The sequence below is a fragment of the Arachis stenosperma genome, chromosome 3 (assembly GCF_014773155.1).
Source record: "Arachis stenosperma cultivar V10309 chromosome 3, arast.V10309.gnm1.PFL2, whole genome shotgun sequence".
Taxonomy (NCBI): domain Eukaryota; kingdom Viridiplantae; phylum Streptophyta; class Magnoliopsida; order Fabales; family Fabaceae; genus Arachis; species Arachis stenosperma.
The window spans coordinates 45,545,375-45,554,496 of NC_080379.1; the positions used below are offsets into that span (position 1 = coordinate 45,545,375).

The 9,122-nt window shown below is 38.3% G+C and overlaps 1 non-coding gene across 1 annotated transcript; it reads right to left on the bottom strand.

The window, feature by feature from the left end:
- Positions 1 to 800: 800 nt before the first annotated feature.
- Positions 801 to 904, bottom strand: LOC130971111 (small nucleolar RNA R71). Its single transcript, XR_009082342.1, has one exon. It is a non-coding gene; the product is annotated as a small nucleolar RNA R71 (small nucleolar RNA).
- Between the last annotated feature and the right edge of the window lie 8,218 nt (positions 905 to 9,122).

Here is a 9,122-nt window from a genome sequence, read left to right on the forward strand (position 1 = left end):
ATTTTCGAAAATTAAGTAATGTTTTTCAAAAATATTTTCAAAATCTTTCACTTAATTTTCGAAAATTACTTCCCTTCTTCTCACATCCTTCTATTTTTGGACTAACACTATCCCTTAATGCAACATTCGAACTCCATCTTCTTTGATAAGTTCGAATTTTCTACCTCTGTCTTCCATTTTTTTTCCTCTGACACCTCAAGGAATCTCTATACTGTGACATAGAGGATTCCATATTCTCTTGTTTTCTTCTCTTTCTTATGAGCAGGAGCAGAGACAAAGGCATTCTTGTTGAAGCTGACCCTGAACCTGAAAGGACCTTGAAGAAAAAGCTAAGAGAAGCTAAAGCACAACTCTCTTTAAAGGACCTGACCGAATTCTTCAAAGAAGAAGAACACATGGCAGCCGAAAACAACAACAATGCAAACAATGCAAGGAAGGTGCTGGGTGACTTTACTGCACCTAATCCTGATTTTTATGGGAGAAGCATCTCTATCCCTGCCATTGGAGCAAACAACTTTGAGCTTAAGCCTCAGTTAGTTTCTCTAATGCAACAGAATTGCAAATTCCATGGACTTCCAATGGAAGATCCTCATCAGTTTTTAGCTAAGTTCTTGCAAATCTGTGACACAGTCAAGACTAATGGGGTTGACCCTGAGGTCTACAGACTGATGCTATTCCCTTTTGCTGTAAGAGACAGAGCTAGAATATGGTTGGACTCACAACCCAAAGAAAGCCTGGACTCTTGGGAAAAGCTAGTCAATGCCTTCTTGGCAAAGTTCTTTCCACCTCAAAAATTGAGTAAGCTTAGAGTGGAAGTCCAAACCTTCAGACAGAAGGATGGAGAATCCCTCTATGAAGCTTGGGAAAGATACAAACAATTAATCAGAAAATGTCCATCTGACATGCTTTCTGAATGGAGCATCATAGGTATTTTCTATGATGGTCTCTCTGAACTATCCAAGATGTCTTTGGATAGCTCTGCTGGAGGATCTCTTCATCTGAAGAAGACGCCTACAGAGGCTCAAGAGCTAATTGAAATGGTTGCAAATAACCAATTCATGTACACTTCTGAGAGGAATCCTGTGAACAATGGGACTAGTCAGAAGAAAGGAGTTCTTGAGATTGACACTCTGAATGCCATATTGGCTCAAAACAAGATATTGACTCAACAAGTCAATTTGATTTTTCAAAGTCTGTCTGGAATGCAAAATGCACCAAGCAGTACTAAGAATGCTTCATCTGAAGAAGAAGCTTATGATCCTGAGAACCCTTCAATGGAAGAGGTGAATTACCTAGGAGAACCCTATGGAAACACCTATAATTCTTCATGGAGAAACCACCCAAATTTCTCATGGAAGAATCAAGAGAAACCTCAACAAGGTTTCAACAACAAAAATGGTGGAAGAAACAGGTTTAGCAATGGCAAGCCTTTTCCATCATCTTCTCAGCAACAGACAGAGAATGCTAAACAGAACCCCTCTGACTTAGCAACCATGGTCTCTGATCTAATCAAAACCACTCAAAGTTTCATGAATGAAACAATGTCCTCCATCAGAAATTTGGAAGGACAAGTGGGTCAGCTGAGCAAGAAAATTACTGAACTCCCTCCTAGTACTCTCCCAAGCAACACAGAAGAAAATCCAAAAGGAGAGTGCAAGGCCATCAACATGGCCGAATATGGAGAGGAAAGAGAGGAGGTGGACGCCACTGAGGAAGACCTCAATGGGCGTGCACCAATCTCCTCTGAGTTCCCCAATGAGGAACCATGGGAATCTGAGGCTCAAAATGAGACCATAGAGAATCCATTGGACTTACTTCTACCTTTCATGAGCTCTGATGAGTATTCTTCCTCTGAAGAGGATGAGTATGTCACTGAAGAGCAAGTTGCTAAATACCTTGGAGCAATCATGAAGCTAAATGACTAGTTATTTGGAAATGAGACTTGGGAAGATGAGCCTCCCTTGCTCACCAAAGAACTGGATGACTTGTCTAGGCAGAAATTGCCTCAAAAGAGACAAGATCCTGGGAAGTGCATGGATGAATCCATCATCCTTGGCAGACCCTTCCTAGCCACAGCAAAGGCTGTGATTGATGTTGATAGAGGAGAATTGATCATTCGAGTGAATGAAGAATCCTTGGGGTTTAAGGCTCAAGGATATCCCTCTGTCACCATGGAGAGGAAGCTTGAAGAGCTTCTCTCAAATCAGAGTCAAACAGAGCCCCCACAGTCAAACTCTAAGTTTGGTGTTGGGAGGCCACAACCAAACTCTAAGTTTGGTGTTGAACCCCCACATTCAAACTCTAAGTTTGGTGTTGGGAGGTTCCAACATTGCTCTGATCATTTGTGAGGCTCCATGAGAGCCATCTGTCAAGCTACTGACATTAAAGAAGCGCTTGTTGGGAGGCAACCCAATGTTATATTTTATCTATTTCTCTTTGTTATTTTATGCCTTTTGTAGGTTGATGATCATAAGAAGTCACAAAATCAATTGAAAAAGCAAAAACAGAAGCAAAAACAGAATGAAAAAACAGCACACCCTGGAGGAAGAACTCACTGGCGTTTAAACGCCAGTGAGGCTAGCAGTTGGGCGTTTAACGCCCAGTCTGGCACCATTCTGGGCGTTTAACGCCAGAAAGGGGCACCAGACTGGCGTTAAACGCCAGGAAAGGGCTAGAACCTGGCGTTAAACGCCAGGAATGGGCACCAGCCCGGCGTTTAACGCCAGAATTGGCTCAAAACGTGATTTTTGATGCCATTTGGTGCAGGGATGACTTTTCCTTGACACCTAAGGCTCTGTGGACCCCACAGGATCCCCAAACAACCCCACCACTCTCTCTTCTTCTTCACCCATTCACCAATCACCTCAACATCTCTTTCTCTTCACCACTCACATCCATCCTTCATAAAACACCACTTCTTCTACTCTCTTCTTTCTTCTTTTGCTCGAGGACGAGCAAACCTTCTAAGTTTGGTGTGGTAAAAGCATTGCTTTTTGTTTTTCCATAACCATTTATGGCATCCAAAGCCGGTTCAACTGAGAAGGCATGACCTCAAGCCCATCACCAAGAGAAAGATGGAGCAAACAAGAGACCCCTCTCATCAAGAAATCCCTGAGATACCTCAAGGGATGCACTTTCCTCCACAAGACTACTGGTAGCAAATTAACACCTCCCTAGGAGAACTAAGTTCCAACATGGGACAACTAAGGGTGGAGCACCAAGAACATTCCATCATCCTCCATGAAATTGGAGAAGATCAAAGGAGCAACAAAGACAAGGAAGAGACATTGAGGAGCTCAAGCACTCCATAGGATCTTCAAGAGAAAGAAAGAGCCGCCATCACTAAGGTGGACCCGTTCTTTAATCTCCTTGTTCTTTATTTTTCTGTTTTTCGAATTTTAGTGCTTTATGTTTATCCATGTTTGTGTCTTATGATCATTAGTGTCTTAGTGTCTATGCCTTAAAGCTATGAATATGAATCCATCACCTTTCTTAAATGAAAACTGTTTTTATTACAAAAGAACAAGAAGTACAGGATTTCAAATTCATCTTTAAAACTAGCTTAATTAGTTTGATGTGGTGGCAACACTTTTGTTCTCTGAATGTATGCTTGAACAGTGCATATGTCTTTTGAATTTGTTGTTCATGAATGTTAAAATTGTTGGCTCTTGAAAGAATGATGAAAAAGGAGACATGTTATTGAGGATCTGAAAAATCATAAAAATGATTCTTGAAGCAAGAAAAAGCAGTGAATACAAAAAAAAAAAGAGAAAAAGAAGGAGAAAAACGAAAAAGAAAAGAAAAAGAAAAGAAAAAGAAAGAAATAAAGTTGTGATCCAAGGCAAAAAGAGTGTGCTTAAGAACCCTGGACACCTCTAATTGGGGACTTTAGCAAAGCTGAGTCACAATCTGAAAAGGTTCACCCAATTATGTGTCTGTGGCATGTATGTATCCGGTGGTAATACTGGAAGACAGAGTGCTTTGGGCCACAGCCAAGACTCAATAAGTAGCTGTGTTCAAGAATCATCATACTTAACTAGGAGAATCAATAACACTATCTGGATTCTAAGTTCCTAAAGAAGCCAATCATTCTGAACCTCAGAGGATAAAGTGAGATGCCAAAACTGTTTGGAGGCAAAAAGCTACTAGTCCCGCTCATCTAATTTGGAGCTTAGTTTCATTGATAATTTGGAGTCTATAGTATATTCTCTTCTTTTTATCTTATTTGATTTTCAGTTGCTTGAGGGCAAGCAACAATTTAAGTTTGGTGTTGTGATGAGCGGATAATTTGTACGCTTTTTGGCATTGTTTTTAGTATGTTTTTGGTAGTTTTAGTTGAGTTTTTAGTATATTTTTATTAGTTTTTAATTAAAATTCACTTTTCTGGACTTTACTATGAGTTTGTGTGTTTTTCTGTGATTTCAGGTATTTTCTGGCTGAAATTGAGGGATCTGAGCAAAAATCTGATCCAGAGACTCAAAAGGACTGCAGATGCTGTTGGATTCTGACCTCCCTGCACTCGAAGTGGATTTTCTGGAGCTACAGAAGCCCAATTGGCGCGCTCTCAACGGCGTTGGAAAGTAGACATCCTGGGCTTTCCAGCAATATATAATAGTCCATACTTTGCCCAAGATTTGATGGCCCAAACCGGCGATCAAAGTCACCTCAAGAAATTCCAGCGTTAAACGCCGGAACTGGCACCTAAATGGGAGTTAAACGCCCAAACTGGCATAAAAGCTGGCGTTTAACTCCAAGAAGAGTCTCTACACGAAAATGCTTCATTGCTCAGCCCAAGCACACACCAAGTGGGCCCGGAAGTGGATTTTTATGTCATTTACTCACCTTTGTACACCTTAGGCTACTAGTTTTCTATATATAGAACCTTTTACTATTGTATTTTCATCTTTGGATTGTTTTTGATCCTTTGATCATCTTGGTTCTTCTGGTTCCCTCTCTGGGGCCGAAACCAATGATCACACTATCACTTATGTATTTTCAACGGTGGAGTTTCTACACACCATAGATTAAGGTGTGGAGCTCTGCTGTACCTCGAGTATTAATGCAATTACTATTGTTCTTTCATCCAAATTCCGCTTGTTCTTTATCCAAGATATCACTTGTTCTTCAACATGATGAAGGTGATGATTGACGCCCATCACCATTCTCACTCATGAACAAAGTGACTGACAACCACTCTTGTTCTACAAGCATTTGAGGCTTGGTGAATATCTCTTGGATTCCTGATTGCACGATGCATGGTTGATCGCCTGACAACCGAGTGCTCGCCTGACAAACGAGCCAACCATTCCGTGAGATCAGAGTCTTCGTGGTATAGGCAAGAACTGATGGCAGCATTCAAGAGAATCCGGAAGGTCTAACCTTGTCTGTGGTATTCTGAGTAGGATTCAATGATTGAATGACTGTGACGTGCTTCAAACCTGTAACCTACTGGGCGTTAGTGACAGACGCAAAAGAGTTATTCTATTCCGGTAGGGGAGGGAACCACACCGGTGATTGGCAGCACTGTGACAGAGTGTGTGCATTAGCTTTCACTGCGAGGATGGGAGGTAGCTGCTGACAACAGTGAGACCCTATACGAGCTTGCCATGGAAAGGAGTAAGAAGGATTGGATGAAGACAGTAGGAAAGCAGAGAGACGGAAGGGAAGGCATCTTCATACGCTTGTCTGAAGCTCTTACACCAATGATATACATAAGTATCTCTATCTTTATCTTTATGTTATTTTCGTTCATCATCTATACCCATTTGAGTCTGCCTGACTGAGATTTACAAGATGACCATAGCTTGCTTCATACCACCAATCTCCATGGGATCGACCCTTACTCGCGTAAGGTATTACTTGGACGACCCAGTGCACTTGCTGGTTAGTTGTGTGAAGTTGTAGTATTCACAATTTCGCGCACCAATCCCTTTTAAAGCCGATATGTTTCTTGACGATTTTAGTAAAGGGTATAGCAATAGCAAAATTTTTTTTAACAAACCTCTTATGAAAATCCGCAAGACCATGAAAACTTCAAACATCAGAGACACTCTAAGGTGTAGGCTATTCTCTAATAGCTTTCACCTTCTCGTCATCTACCTCAATCTCTTCAGAACTTATCACAAAAACCTAGGAACATGACTTTACTCAGACAGAACGAGCATTTTTGGAGATTAGCATACAATTTTTTCTTTCTAAGTACCTCTAAAATAGATTGAACATGCAAAATATGATCATCAAGACATTTACTATAGATAAGGATATCATCAAAATAAACAACTACAAATTTACTTAAAAATTCTCGCAAAACATGATTCGTTAATCTCATGAATGTACTAGGTGCATTAGTAAATCCAAATGGCATAACTAACCACACATACAAACCATATTTAGTTTTAAAAGCTATTTTCTATTCATCACCAATTTTCATTCGTATTTGATGATAACCACTCCTTAAATCTATTTTAGTAAAAATAACAGAACCATGCAATTCATCAAGCATATAATCAAGTATAGGAATAAGATGGTGATACTTTAACGTAATCTTGTTTACAACTCTGCAGTAAGCAAACATCCTCCATGAACCATCCTTCTTGAGCACCAACAGTACCGAAATAGCACAAGGACTCGTGCTTTCTCTCACCAAACCCCTAGCCAAAAGGTCATCGACTTGCCGTTGCAGTTTCTTCATTTCCTCAGGATTGGTCCGGTAAACTGGCTGGTTAGGAATGCTTGATTCAGGGACAAAGTCAATCTGATACTCAATACCTCGTAACGGAGGTAAACCTGGGAGCATCTCCTTTGTGTTAGGGTTCAATTCCATCGAATTTTTTGTTAGGGTTTAATTCTACTGAATTTTTTGGTGTTTAGGTTTAATTTTTTTTGATTGATTAGATTTGATAAGAAATTGATTGGGCTTAGGGGTTTTATCACAATAGATAAGGATTATTCAATAAAGGGCACACCCAAAAGAACACAGCAAAAACACAAAAGATAGATAAATGGAGTTTTTCCTACCAGACCTCTAAGAAACCTATTCTTAGTAACCTAGGTCACCGGAAGAGGCTCCCTACTAGACCTTCAAAGAACCTGCCCTTAACAACCTAAATAAGAGGGATGAAAACTGAAAGCAACCACCACGTAGATCACCTTAGTGTTGGATCCTTCAATTTTCTTCATGCAACAGGAAAAGCAAATCACTTACCTCACTTAATCACATAATAAAAAAGTACTAAAAGCAATGGAAAATTTATTCATAAAAAATTGTGTAAATGGTCTCACCGAAGGTGTTTAAATAGGCCCCTAACAAACTAAAAAAGATAAGATAAGATTTTGAAATTTAAATCAGATTTGATCTTTAATGGATTAGATCAGATTTGATTTAAATTTTAAATTTAAAAAAATACTACTAAGCAAATCAGAACTAAACAAATCTTCTAACAAACTTTAACCATAAAACAAGCTAAAACAAAGGCCTAAATTTTCAAATTTTATGATAAACTATGCTTCCCACTGAATTTGGAAAGCATTATTGGATTTCTTGCTGTCCTAACTTAGTCCAATGGGTCTTGCCCATTCTTCCTTAGTTAGAACTTAATGTAACACCTTATGCATAAGTGCTGTTAAGTTTTCAAAGCTCTCCTTGAATTTTTTTGCACGTGCTCTAGTGATAAAGTCTTTTGGAAGTGTGAAATTTTCATTTTTCCTTTTTGCCTTAGAACATGTATCAAGGTTGGTATTTATTTTAGTTCATTCCTATTTCATTATTGCTTTTTATTATTATGTGTTAGATGGTAATATGATTTGGATTCAGGCTAAGTGTATAATGTAGGAATTGGTCATCTCCTGGATAATGTAGTTTGAATAAAGTAAATAACAATTGAATTTTTTTTTCAATTTGATATTGATCAAGTATTTAACTTTTTGTGTGCAGATAAAAGATCATTTGATTACTATGATATATCATCATGGGTTTACTTATCACTAATTAGAATGGAAACGTGCGTGGACTTAATACAAATACATTACTTAATACAAATACATTGGATCTATTTTTTATCAAGGACTACCACAAATACATTGGCTATATATGACAAGGTGGATTAATATTGGTAGTTAGTTCCCAACAGACTATTGAAAACTAGTTTATGAGTCCCTACTCATTTTTAGAGACGTGCTTTTATTTTCAAAGAAACAAGAAAGTTGTGCATGTATACTATGAGCATAAAGTCTCTAAACCATAAATTATTAATGGCAAAGAATTTGTGGTTAGACCCCATTGCAAGTGATAATGTGTGAAGTCCCTAGTGAGTCAGTTCATCCAAACTCAAATTCAACTTCCAAGCCCATGTTTATGTATGTTGACCCTTCTTCATCCAACCTAATTATCATTGAAGAGCAAGCACCAATTCCAACTCCAGTTAACATGAACGCTTCCTCTCTAATTCAAACTCCAACTAATGAATCTATACTAGTACCAATTTCTAATCCAATATCAATCACTTTCTAAAATTAAATTTTCAATCCGTTATCCACTTTGACTCCATTTGAAACTCCAAAGAAGACATTAATTCAATGCCTAATTTCAAGCCTAGTAGCAAGCCTAGGTCGCAACCTACAAAAATGGTCAAACCCAATGTTAGCTCTAAATCCAAACCAAGGCCTAATCTAAAAATTACACCAAACAAAGATACTTCAGCCAAGAAGAAAATCAAGAGAGGTAGATGTGAAGCAACAAGTGCTAAAGGGCCTTTATCACCAAATAAAGGTCCTCTAACAAGATCTTCAAGTAAAGAAAAATTTATACAAAGGAATACAAAAGTAGATAAGCCAAATAAGTTATTAGACATCTATGATAGTGTAAAAGATAATTTTTATAAGCTTGGTGATAAAAAAGGTCAATTGAGAATGACATTGCTATAAAAATTTCAGCAGTCAAGAGAATAGACTTGAAGTTAAGACATGTACCACTAGAAAATCTAAGTAAAGAGAGGAGAAAAATTCTTTTGGAAATGATAAATTGGTGGTTGGAGAATCTGATTCGGATAATGATAATAGTAAGTTTTTTTTAGCAGTAGAGGAAGTTCATGATGTGGCTAGATTTTATTATACTTATGATGGAT